Source organism: Festucalex cinctus, chromosome 19, assembly GCF_051991245.1.
Source record: "Festucalex cinctus isolate MCC-2025b chromosome 19, RoL_Fcin_1.0, whole genome shotgun sequence".
Classification (NCBI taxonomy): domain Eukaryota; kingdom Metazoa; phylum Chordata; class Actinopteri; order Syngnathiformes; family Syngnathidae; genus Festucalex; species Festucalex cinctus.
In genome coordinates, this window is record NC_135429.1 from 9,960,788 (window position 1) to 9,973,401 (window position 12,614).

Consider the following 12,614-nt stretch of genomic DNA (forward strand, 5'->3'; position numbering starts at 1 on the left):
CGCCTGCCTTGGGGGCGGATAATTTTAGCTTTGCATAGCCCCTAGCTGCTAAGTCACGTAGCTGCGAGCTATTCAGTGTCTCAGGACACAAAGCCAATCCCAAGTAGTGGTTAAGGTTTTGTTGGAGGTTTCGGACAAATAACGTTTTAAAACCAGGATCTTCCTCCATGTTGGGCACGTTACGAGTCCCAAAATAGGCATCGCGAAGACGACTATAGAAGGCCTGAGGAGCCTCCTGCTTTCCCTGTTTGACGAACATGGCGACTTCCATGCCCGACAACCCAGGAGAACCGTCAAACTCGCGTGAGATGGCTTGGTGCAGTGCCAAGGGGTCAGACAACACATCAGCGGGCTGCCGTTCCAGCAGTCTGTTGACTGCTCGGCTGGACGTCATTTTGATCAAGTACAACTTATCTTCCACGGTTGCCATTGGGAACCGCTGGAGATGATAGTTGATGTCTTTCAAGTACTCTGTTGTGTTGTGGGACCCCCCTGGTTTCGGTTCGAATTTGGTTATATTTCGAGCCAGCTTGTCCAAATCTTTCCAGGCCACGCCCATTTGTCCCTCCAACGGGGGAGTCGACATGGGTCCACGTTGGAAACTGTCATCACCTGATGGCCCGAAAGCGTGTGGGGAGGCGGCCATTGGAGGTGCCAGGCCTAAAGCGGCGGTGGTCACTGGCGGCGTCCTCCAGGCGGTTCCGGACTCAGGTGGCAGTTTGAGCTGTGGTGCTGTGGCTCTGGGATCAGGAGGTCTGTGTGGGGGTGGAGCTCCCGGCCGGGAGGCTCCTCGGGAGACCTCATGCAACTGCTGCGCGCGTTGCAACTCATGTTTAATATGAGCTAACTCTGCCTCATATTCCTGCTGGCATTGTCGGAGGCGGGTAACCTCGGCTTCAGTCAATGCTAATTTAGTTCGCAGGTCATATGAGCGGTCCACTTCGGCATTACGTTCCTCCCTAAAGGTCTGTACCTGAACTTGGAGGCGCTTCACTTCATCGGTTGACTGAGCTAGCGACGAACTAACCCGAAAGTAATTAGCTTCTGCTAGCCGAAGTTGGTCTTTTGACGGTCGTTCAGTCAAGTCAGTCACCTCTGCTTTTAGTTTGTGAATTTCATTTGCCGCGGATCTCAGCAGTTTTTCTTGCTCTCGATTTGTCTCTTCGACGGTCGCGAGAGCTTGGGTTAACTCACCAATCTTTTGATGGGAGTCGGGAGTGAAAGCAGACTCATCTGCATCACTGCCCAGATTTTCGGCTAGCGCCGCATCTGCGCGGGCTTCTGCCTCATCCAGCTGCGCTTTAACGTCATCCAGCTGGGTCTCCATGACCTTCACTCGGTCGTGGGCGGCTTCAAGCTGTGCCGTGGCATCACGGCTCTGCTGTTGTGCCATGTCAAGTTGGTGTTTCACTTGACAGTCCTCGGCATCGCTCAGCTTCAAGTGTGCGGCAAGGTTCAAAGTCAGACATCCGAGCATTCGAATGAGTGACTTGTCCTTTGGGGCTTTGGTCTCAGCGTCACTCATGAGCTGCGCGAGGTTATCATTTAGCGTATTGACATCCGCATCCCTAATAGACTCAGCGTATCCAGGTAAGAAGTCCTTGGTCAGCTTCTGCACCAGTTGAGCCAAGGTATCTAGGTTCTCACAGGGGCTGGGAGTCTCTCGGAGTGATGCCATATTGTCAATAGCTTTTTAAACGATCACACTTGTACTAGCGTTTAATAGTTAGTTAATCAGCGTACGCAGTTAGCTAACTACCGCTATCAAGTATTATCGTCAACAATACACACTGGGTTCAAATTATCAAAAGGGGAATTGCCACAAAAGCAAAAGATTTGTAGTGGGCTATGCAACCCACAGCTTACACTATAGTTGGGAGAAATCAATTCCAGTTATCAAAACAAACAAAAACAAACGGCAACAAAAAAATAAAATAATAAATAAAGCAAAATAAAATAAAATAAAATAAAATAATAATAATACTAACTTCAACTTGACTCACTCAGCAAAGAATAGCTTAAACGAGGGACAGGGTAACTCTAAAATGTTACAGCGGTCAATCCCAAAAGCTAAATCAAAAAAAAAAATTCAAACAAAAAAATTTTTTTTTTTTTTTTTTTGGAAGTCGAGTTAAAAGTTGAAATTAAAATTAAATTAAATAAACAATAAAACAGAAAAAGGGGGAAATAAACTTAAAAGGGGTTAATAGTCTTAGTCAAATGACTGGTTACAGTGTCAGTACAGTTTCATGCAAATGTCCTGTGGACGGGGTTTTTGGGACACAAAAACTGCAGAACTATACAGAAATATTAGAGCTGCCTCTCTAATAATAGCTCATTCGAACTCACACCTTCTTATTAACTAGATACAACCGAAAAACAAAAACAAAAGAACAAACAAAAACAACAAAGTTAAAAATAATGGATAAAATGAGAAGAAAACAAATAAAAGGGAAGAAAATAATAATAATAGTACTAGGTCTACCAAACCAACTAAACAAACACAAAACCTGAAATTAAGTGGAATGTTAAGTCAAGAATATAGCTAGTTAGCCTAGTATGAAACTGGATAAAAGGGAATACGAAAAAAAAGAGGAAAAAAAGAAAAACACAATAGTGTAAATAGTTCCTTTGTATTAATTTGACCCAGCAGTATGTTTTGTTGATGCACCCGTAATTACTCTCACGCTAGGCAGCGTAAAAGGCTAGAATGCGGTCAGCTATTACTATAATCCTTAAACGCAAACAGTCAATTAAGCCTACAACTGCGTTTAATCGGACGTGGATAAATTTTTTATTATCCTTGTGTACTAACGGTGACGACACTCACTAAGTACAACGCTCGACACGGAAAACAATTCAAAAAGCAATGTGAAGTGACATTGAATCAGAATTATCGCGGAGCAAGGACCACCGGCGTTAAAGCAGCAGTGGGGGGGTCAGTTGTCTATTGACAGCTCAAACGCTGTCTGACAGCTGACAACCTGCGAGACCCGCTCCCTTTCGGGGCGTCTACAGGCGTGGCTCAAACTCGCCAATGAGAAGGGAGGGGGGAGGTACTCAACCACGCCTCCACGAGCCACACAGCTCTTCACAAGGACTATGGCGCCACCTTGTGGAAATGCGTACACGGTACAGGTAAGCAGCTAACGTCTTAGCGCTCTGTTAATCCGCTCGCCACGAGCTGAAACTTTGAGTCGGCGGCTACAAAAGCTCAGTCACGACTCAAACTTCTCCCACAAGCTAGGTGTAGGAGGAACACGGGGAAAGTGACTCGGACGTCGTTTACGTTGCTCGCGGTTAGCTACTCCGAAGCACGTAACTCGAGTCGGGTCAACGCGACGCACGTAGGCTGTCACGTGACTTCCCACAATTTCCGGAAACACAACAACACAAAGACAAACAACTTCAAATTCAGCCAGCTGAAATTTAAAAGTTGCACAACTCGAGTTCTATCACGTACGTTTTCAAATACAAGCCACTATTTTTCCAAACGGTGACCGGCTCTTACTTTTATTCCAACAATCAATCCCGTTACTCTCGTTTACTTATAGCACGTCACTCCGTGGTAACACACGCAAGATGGCGGCTAACCAGACGCTCGATTCAAAGCTGAAGGGGAAAGTCAGTGCAGTTCTATGTAAGAAGAAATGTTTACCTTTTTGCACAGAGACAAATGCTTAGGTACACTACGTGAAATGCGTTTTACTTTTCACGTCCAAAGTCTTGTGTTTTCGAGTGGATCTTCTTATGTTTTGTAGCCTCACACGGGGCACCATTATGTAGCGATAATTGGGTCGTCTTTTGGACGAATTAATAATCTGGACGTTACAGAGGTAAATTGTAGTTACCTCGATAACCTCTGGGGCACCACGTTGAATTTGCTTGTTAACAGGAGCAACCAACGACCAAAATCCTTCTTTCATCAGTCATTGATAATCTAAAGTCGCCACACTCGATATTCAGTGGTTCGTTGTACTAACAAAAGAATAATAATCCACTCGGAAACACAGATGACTTAGGCGGAATAAAGTTTATAAAACATGCATTTATTCACGATTGCTACACTACAGAATCAAAATACTGCCTATCTAACTATTCTACCGTCAGAAGAAAAGAAATAAAATAAAGCGAATGAAAATAAGGAAGGAATGCGAATGAATAAAGAAACAGGGAAAAGAGAAAATTTGACCTGCCAGACTTGTGATGTTTCAAACGTAAGTGGCACACAGTGGATACGCCGAGGTAGAAATCAAGCGCACTTACGAGCCCTGGAGTTGCGTAGCAACGAACAGAAGTGGCGGCCTTTTTTGACAAGGGGGAAAAAAAGAGTCAATGTTCGTTGAAAAATGCAAGGAAAAAAAAGGTTTATTCCACAGGTTAGCGAGGGAGCCGCGCCAGGGGCCTGACGTAGTTGCGCGGCTCGTCCCTTGATTGGTTGGTCGACTTGGCGAGGTTGGTTCTGCTGGGCAGCTGTCCGAGCTCAGGTGTTGCAGCTCGGTCAGTACGCGCCTGCGTACGGGGAAGGCCAGCCGTTGGAGGTGAGCTAGCACCGCGGCGGGCCACCACCGACTAGCAGTTGAGGTGCTGAGCGGCTGAGGTGCGCAACCTTGAGTCCGGGGTACGTTGCAAGTGTACCCCGGGGCCGCGAAGGTCGGGCGGGTAAGCACCGATAGTGGAACAAAAAAAAATAAACAAAAAAACAAAAGAGTCTTTAGTCAGCGTTGCAGTTTGCACTTGCTTTGGCGTGGCGTGGCGCGAGGATCCGATCTCGTTAACGGATCCTGCCAGGAAAGAAAAAGCCACGTGGTTTGCAAGTTTCTTAGACAAAAGAGTTCGAGCAGCCTGGCTGGCCCACTTGCAAGTCGGGCCAGAGTTTTTGGAAGAGGCTTGTGAGAGCAGGAACAGGCAAGAGAGCAGGAGGGCAAAAAAAAGAAGAGAACGGGCAGTGGTCTGCTCGTGTTTTTATAGTCTCTGGGTGGGGCGAGCAGGTGAAGGCACACCCTTCTGTTCGCTCGCGCAGACTCTCAGAGGAAAATTATTAAAAAGATTAATAATTTGGCATTAAATTTGGTCAGTCTGGCAAATCAGTTTTCCCACACAACCCGTTTAACACACATTGTAATTAATGCATCATAAACTAACTTGTGAGGTAACTTCTACTTGTCTAATCTGACTGAACTGAGAGACATTGATTATCTTTCATTCTTTATGGAGTACACATGAAATAGGATGTTCATACACACAAAGATATAACATGAATCATTCGTAGTTCAGTTGTCTGTCAAGAATTATCATGATATAAATGTGTAAAATGCGGTTACTTATGTGAATTGTCACTAAGGATAGTTCCAAGTTTCGCCACTTGGAGGTGTTGTTGCTCCATCTAGACGTTCCAGGAAGGGCGAGGCGCCAGAGTATCCTTTTGTGATTGATAAGAAGTCATGAACATTCCTTTGATCGGTCATTTGTGTATTCCAAACCATTGGAGCCATTTGTTCGGGCTCCGAGCAGACTGCTGGAAATACACTCCTTTGGCAGACGCATAAATTCCTTTGTCACCTGGTCAGCGGCTTCAAAAGAGTTTTGTTGGTGGCAAGGACCACCTGTAGAGCTGACCAGGCTGGATCCTGTCTGGGCATTGGCATATTCATGCACTGCAGAGAATTTGCTTCAAGAGAAGCAAACTAAAAAAAAAATTAGAGGGTGGAATGGACCTAGGCAATAGTTGTTACACATGCAAAAGTTGATTGACACACTGTAAACACATTCACTTTTCGAAGCTGAAGCTAAAGCTGTATAGACAACGAACGGCCATGCTAAATGCTAACAGAACTGGACGTTTTAGTAGGCTTGAACGTAACGAGAGGTGTCCAAGCTGGTCCACCAATGTTATTCAAAAGTAAAGCTGGTGGATCCGGCGTCGCCCTGGCAATGACAAGGTAGCATACGTTCCGAAAGCTACAACCATTACATGAGTTTACATGCTAAATGACAATAACAGAACTCTTGTGACAAAAATATGAGAGGTGTTGTTCTGGTGGTAATGAGAGAAGCTATTGTTCCGTCAGAATGATTTTGAAACTGTTGTTTTAAACTAAAATCACATAATCAGCTTTAATGATAGACTCCATTTAAGTGTCCTTTAACACAACACTGCAGGTGTCCAGGTTGTTCCGCTAATATTACAGACAACTAAATCAGACAATTGTCGGTAAGCACATGGACAAAAGCTAGTGTTGCCTTCTTGCAAGTTGGAAAATTTTGTTTGAAGATATTGTCACATGCAGTGCTTTAATCACTTAATTAATACTATGTGATGTCCAGAAATTGATCATTTTAAATAATAAGTCAATAAATGCTAACAGAATCCAATTGACAAAAACACTAAAAATGAGAGTTGCCCTGGCTGATAACAGCAGAGCTGCCATGGCAACAACAGAGGCCAATGTCACCTCCTTACAATTTTGAAGCTTTTGTGTTCAGCTACAATTATATCCAGCACAGCTTTTAATTATCAACTTCATTTACTGTGGTGTGTAATGAGGAATTAACATGCTAAATGCTAACTGCATGCTAGCTCCAATTTAGTGTTCTGCAGCACAACAGGAGGTGTCCAGGCGGATCCATCGATATTACAGACCAATAAAGCAGGGTTGCTATGGTGACAACAGCGACCAGGTCACTAGCTCAAGCTTTTGATTTCCGTTCCAATTATCACATTTTTTACCTTTAATGACTGACTTCCTATTCTCACTTTCTCGTCGTCCGTTCTTCTGATTCTAGCACAGAAACATCCAACCATTTTTTTTTTTCACGTTCACCGAAGCATAAAGATTGAGTTGGCCTTTTGAATGCGAGCGGCAGGAAGCGCCTCTAATTCCTGCCGTCAGTCGCCGCTGAATGACCACGTGTCAAGAGACCGGTCTTTAGGCATTTAGGAGGCTTAATTCTTAACAATACGGCTGTCATGGCCGGCGCCGCTTTCAAGCATTAATAAGGCAGCACCGTCAACGTGACAAGCGCTCATTTGGAAAGGACTGGTCGCTCTCAGCGCTTATTAAGACGTGCGCTAATTTGCGCTTCCGGGCGCTATTGTCAGAGCTTTTTTCGTGCAAGTACGTTGAGGCAAATTGCAGTCAAGTGTCGCCAATAGCATGTGGTTGGTTGAGGACCCCGGCAGAAGTGCAGGAAGTACTCAAAATGAAATGAATTTGTGTTCCAAAAATAAAACAAAAAGGAAAGTCATTCACTTGGAATCAAATTCATAGAAGTTCAAAAACCAAGACACAAAGTAGCAAAGCAACATTTGGCACCCACTGGAACCTGACAGGGACACCAACAGAAGCTAGGAACTAAATACAAAAAAACTGATGAGACAACAAAAACCTGGACAAGGCACGAGTGGCTGAGGGAGCTGATTGGTGGACAGAAGGGACCGGCCTGACGAGAACAGATAGACACGAAAATGAGAGGACAAAATAGAACGAAAACCAATCAAAATCAATTAAAAAAATAACGCTCATCTTATAAAACTAACACAAAAACACAGAAACTATTCTAACCCTGGTTAGCGTGAGTGCGCGACCGAGAGCGGTACCGGCGTCCAATCGTTTATTCATGCGCCGCTGCGTGTAAACTCGTGTGAGACAATGCTGCAGTGTACGCGCATGAAAAATTCACACGCTACAAGCCTGGCAGGTTAAATATTGAACGGACGATAGAGTTCGCCGAGTGAGGGCGTCCAGTCCATTCGGAAGCTAACGAGCAGCAAAAGGAAGTCAGGTGTGGAACGAGTACGTGAATGGAAAGACAGATTGGCAGATGGTGTGTGGAGAGGATGGCTGTTTACCTTTCTCTATATGTGAATGGACAAACAGCATTTACATTATTTTGGGTATGTGAATGGACAGACCTGCAATACTTTTACTACGGTAAAACAAAATGTTGAGTTAATGATGACTGATGAGTCACCAATGTGTCAAACTGCTGCAGTATCGGTAGCTGGAATCGGGAGTCTCCACGAGTACTCGATAGACAGACAGCTCTCATGTCGATTTTGAGGCTTGGTAGAGGAAACACGTCAGGACCAAGCGAGGTTAGCAGTTGCCATGACAACCACCCGCCAGCCATTTTGTGTAAACTTATTGTGTACACTTCATGTTTCGTTCATGCCATGAAAATTCACACGTGCGCCGCTTGGGGGGTGGGCGCACGGCATTAAAATGCAATGAAGCGGTGCGATAAATATTGAAACAAGTCGCTGTGAAATATTAACGGCAACAACAAAAGCAAGCGAAGGCACTCGGGATTCTGGGGTGGGAGGAAGTGGGGGGGAACCCCGGCGGGTGTGGAGGAGGGGGGTTTTGTCAAGAAGCTGAGCTGAAGTGCTTCACAGCAGGAGAAAATAAATATTTCTTTGAGATCACAGCGAGAGCGCGCCTCCTGTTTTTCACGCATACAAAAAAAAAAAAAGATGATGCGTATGAAACGGTAGGTTTGATTCACGCTAAGAAAAAAATGTAAACAAAGTGATAAACTCCTTGGTGGGTGTGTCAGTTTTCTTTCACATGCGTGCTGTCGCGTCGCGCCGCTCGTATCTGCGCTAGCTGACACGCAATAAGTTGACGTGAGCGCCAGCAGCAAAGATTTCAAAAGACTCCATCAGTGGGGGAAGCCGAAGGTCTTGGACTATGGAGGACCAAAACGGACAAAATTCCAAATAAATAAATGACTAAATAAATAAATAAATGACTAAAAGTGAAAATAAAAATGAAGTTGAGGTGACAGTGGACCTTGCCGTTCCAATACTTTTGGAAGGGACTGTGTACATATATAAACATATATATACGAAAGACGAACATAATAAACTAAAATTGAAAAAACATTTTCGTTAACGGAAGAGTAAAAAAACGAAAAAGAACTGAAACTAAATCTTACGTTTAGAAAACTAGTCCAAAGTAACTAAATGAGCTTTGTCATCGAGGCATCGAGGAAAACAGGAGCAGGTGGCCAGCTGAATAATCCGACAAAAAAAAAAAAACACACTTTCTCAGACAGTTTATATAGACATGAGGGTAACAGGACTGACATGGAATTATCTGATTGGCTGTTAACTAGATAAAGAGATTAAAGATTCCTGACATCCCATAGCTTCTGACATCACATAGGGTATTACCAGTTGAAACTAGATGCCAATGACATCAGTTCAAAACAGACACCTGACCTCACGGTCATGACCCAAACATAACCCTTGCATGACCCAAACTTAACCCTGGCATGATCCAGTCATGACAGTCGACAAATACTCCATATATTTAATAAAATAAAATAAAAATAACTAAAGAAGCATTTTAAAAAAAAATGAAAAAAAAAACCCTCATAAAACAGGAAAAAAATCTGAAAACTAATTAAAACTGAATTTATTAAATAAAAGTCAAAGCAAAAAAAATAAAATAAAATAAAAAAAATAATCCAATACACTTTAAACTTAGATATGTGTGCATTTTTTTTGTCCTATCGCATCTCAAAACTTTGAATTTTTCAGTTTGAGGTTTTCCTCAAGTTTGTGCAGTTGTTTGGCAAGCAGTTTTAAATACACGAGAAGCCATCGAAAGGAGGCGTGGCGCACCTCATACAGTGCATAATGGCCATGCTGGGCTACTGTTACAGCTGACCCACACTATGTGGTGGGGGGTGTTGTTGACTGCTATTGCACTGCAGGGTGCGCACGCACACGCACGCACGCACGCTCACACAAAAGTTACGCCCCGGGTCATCAATTGCAGTCGGTGACGACGTACGGTCGCCGTAATGCCATCCCGCTCATTTGTCTGCCTGAGAGCGAAACGAGTTCCGGGTAACACGACAAAAGAGGCGCCATCTGTCACTCAAAATAAATAAATAAATAATGCTGCAGACGACAGAAACGGAGATCATATTTATGACAAGGCATGCTTGGGAAAAAGGTACAGAATGGCCAGGATGACACTTTTTGGTCACTTGTTGCTAGGCAGATTTTGCTATAAGAAAATAATTCATTATTATTATTTTGTGATTGAGAGCTATGTAAATAAATTTGAATTGACTGACAAAACGTCTCATCTTCTTTGAATTCAACATGCTTGATGAATAATTGAGTATGAAATAATGCAAAACTTGGACATGTTCTTGGCCGAACAAGTCAAGTGCTTGCCAGGATAAAGTAGATTTTTGTTTTACATCAGTCAAATGATTTTTTTTCCATTAATGGCGCTGCCCGTGAAGAAATTAAACAAGTGCAATATGCAAAAGTGCGCTTAAGTTAATTAGCAGCAGGCTACCGCATAATGACGCACGAATACAATTAATCAAATGCGTCTTAGCATGTGTGTGTGTAATTGCTAATCTGCAGCCTTGTTTTCATTCCATCGTTCGCCATTTGCATTTGTTTTTAACAGTTTCCTTACGCAAAGATAAGGCGCTCAATGTTTTTTATTCAAATTACTTTTCCACATTCACCTTATTAGTTCATGAATAAATTAACACGTTAAGAAAATCTTAAAATATGGAATTTAGAGGTTTCTGGGGTTGGCGTAAGACTGATTTTGTAACCATGCAGATGGTAGGAAATGTTTAGTTGGTGCTGGATTTTACTTTGTATTATCTTTCTTTTCTTTGACCTTTCCTCTGGTCTCCTGACCTTCTGAACTTCACGACTGTGGCGAGACTCTGAAGTCTCCGGTTAAGGTGAAGGGTAATGGGAAATTTACACGCACGCACGCGCACACGTAAAAAAAAAAAAAAAAAAAAAAAACGCAATGATGATAAGATGTTGAATCGGTAAGACTACCGAATGAACAATTCTGAGAGCTCTCTATCTCAAAAAAAAAAAAAAAAAAAAAAAAAAAAAGAATGTGCTAAGATTTGTGATGATTTTGTTCAGTGATCTTTGAAAAACTTACCAACTACGAATGCAGTATTTCCCTTTCTTCCGGTTGGTCCCCACGCACCGCAAAAAGGGTTGCCTGAAACAAACAGAAGGCCCTGTTCAACATTTTTTTTTAACGATGGGTCTGGGTGCGCTGTTGTAGAGCTGTAATTGTGTTTGTAGTCTTGAAAAAGTGAGTCGTGCACCTAAACAATATCAACAACACAGCATGTAAGTTTCAAACTTACTGTACAAGTCAGCAATATGTGTTACCGCAATAACGTCATCACAATCATGTAGTACAGTGCGCAGAATCATTTACCTGTCTTGCTCTCCTCCTCAGAATGGATTTTGTGGACAGAACATTTTGAAGAATCGTTCAGAGCCTGAAACCTGAGCACAACCGATATTCTATTAATTAGTATGTTATCTTATATTATGAACTCTGAAAACATACCAACATTACCTTAAAATTTACGCTTTGCCCCCTTCCTCCTTATAGGTAAGACCTCTGCATCTTCTCCTTCCCCTTTAAACCTGCGCCAAGTTATATTATCTGTCACTAATTTCAACATTTGGATGTGATGAAAGGTAGTTCACCTCAGCTTTCTTCAGATTCTTAGAAGTGAATACTTTGAGTGTTTGTTCACCTGTTTCCAAGGAGGTCCACCAAGCTCTGGCCAAGGTACAACATGCCTTCTAAGTTTGAATAAGTAGTAAATTACTAATTAGCCACCTGGTTTCAAAGGCGCTGGCACCACCTGTACGCCATGTGACTCGTCAAAACAGCACAAGTAACCTGTATATCAACACAAAACAAATGATATTAAAAGCAACAAAGTACAACATTTACACCTTTGTTCTTAAAAAAAAAAAAAGAAAATCTTAAAATATAAAAATGTGAATAAAAAAAATTGTCTCAGTCTTTTTTGAGAAGACATTCTCTGAAGAACTGAATCAGAAATCATACAAAATTTTACAGATTTTCATGAGGCAGACCATTATTCACAAATATGAATAACGGTAAACAGCTACAAAATCACAATGTCATTTTAAAAGGGCATAAAATATATATTTCACACGTTCTTTAGTTGATTTACTTATTTGTTTTTTGTTTTTTGTTTTTTTATTAGTTTGCCATTCACTTCTGTTAGTTGCTTAGTGTGCTAGCAATTTAGTTGGTTTGATTTGTTTTGTTTGTGGTGCACACGTTTTCTCTGAAGAATTCAACAACAACAACAACAACAACAACAAAAAAGCTTTCAGTCATAAATGGTGTTCTGACTCCAGTCCTTTAGGGGGCAGTAACGGTGTTTTCAGCGACCTTTCAAGAGGCTTAATTGTAATTGTCCAGTAAGCCAATTAATTCAAAGTTGGAAATTTAGTTAAAAATTCGACCAAAATAACAAAACAAAACAAATTGTTTTAAAAAAAAAAAAAAAGACAAATATTGCTAATTATTTAAAGGAAGGCTCCTTTAATTTTACATGTATGGCTTGATCGGCAGTAAATAGTTAGTTTAGCTACGAAAAATGCATAAGAGCTGAAGAATACACCCTTATATTGATTTATTTAACTTTTCTTCAACATAGAAGTACTTCCGTGTTGGAACGCCCCCGAGTGGTGACGTCACTAGTGTGTATACTCTCTTGGCGAACAGTAGTTCACGCAGACATAACAACGAGGAGGACACAAACTGTCACTT

At 42.2% G+C, this 12,614-nt stretch overlaps 1 protein-coding gene across 5 annotated transcripts in view; it reads right to left on the bottom strand.

Annotated features, from left to right (window-relative positions):
- Positions 1 to 12,614, bottom strand: part of triqk (triple QxxK/R motif containing) — a 128,758-nt gene that overhangs the window by 66,420 nt on the left and 49,724 nt on the right. For 4 of the 5 annotated variants that reach the window (XM_077506306.1, XM_077506304.1, XM_077506303.1 and 1 more), the window contains 3 exons: positions 11,376 to 11,708; positions 11,232 to 11,302; positions 10,944 to 11,006 (listed from right to left, as the gene is read on the bottom strand). The gene's annotated coding sequence lies outside the window, so the exon portion shown is untranslated. The remainder of the gene's footprint in view (positions 1 to 10,943; positions 11,007 to 11,231; positions 11,303 to 11,375; positions 11,709 to 12,614) is intronic. The other variant, XM_077506305.1, reaches the window with a different exon arrangement.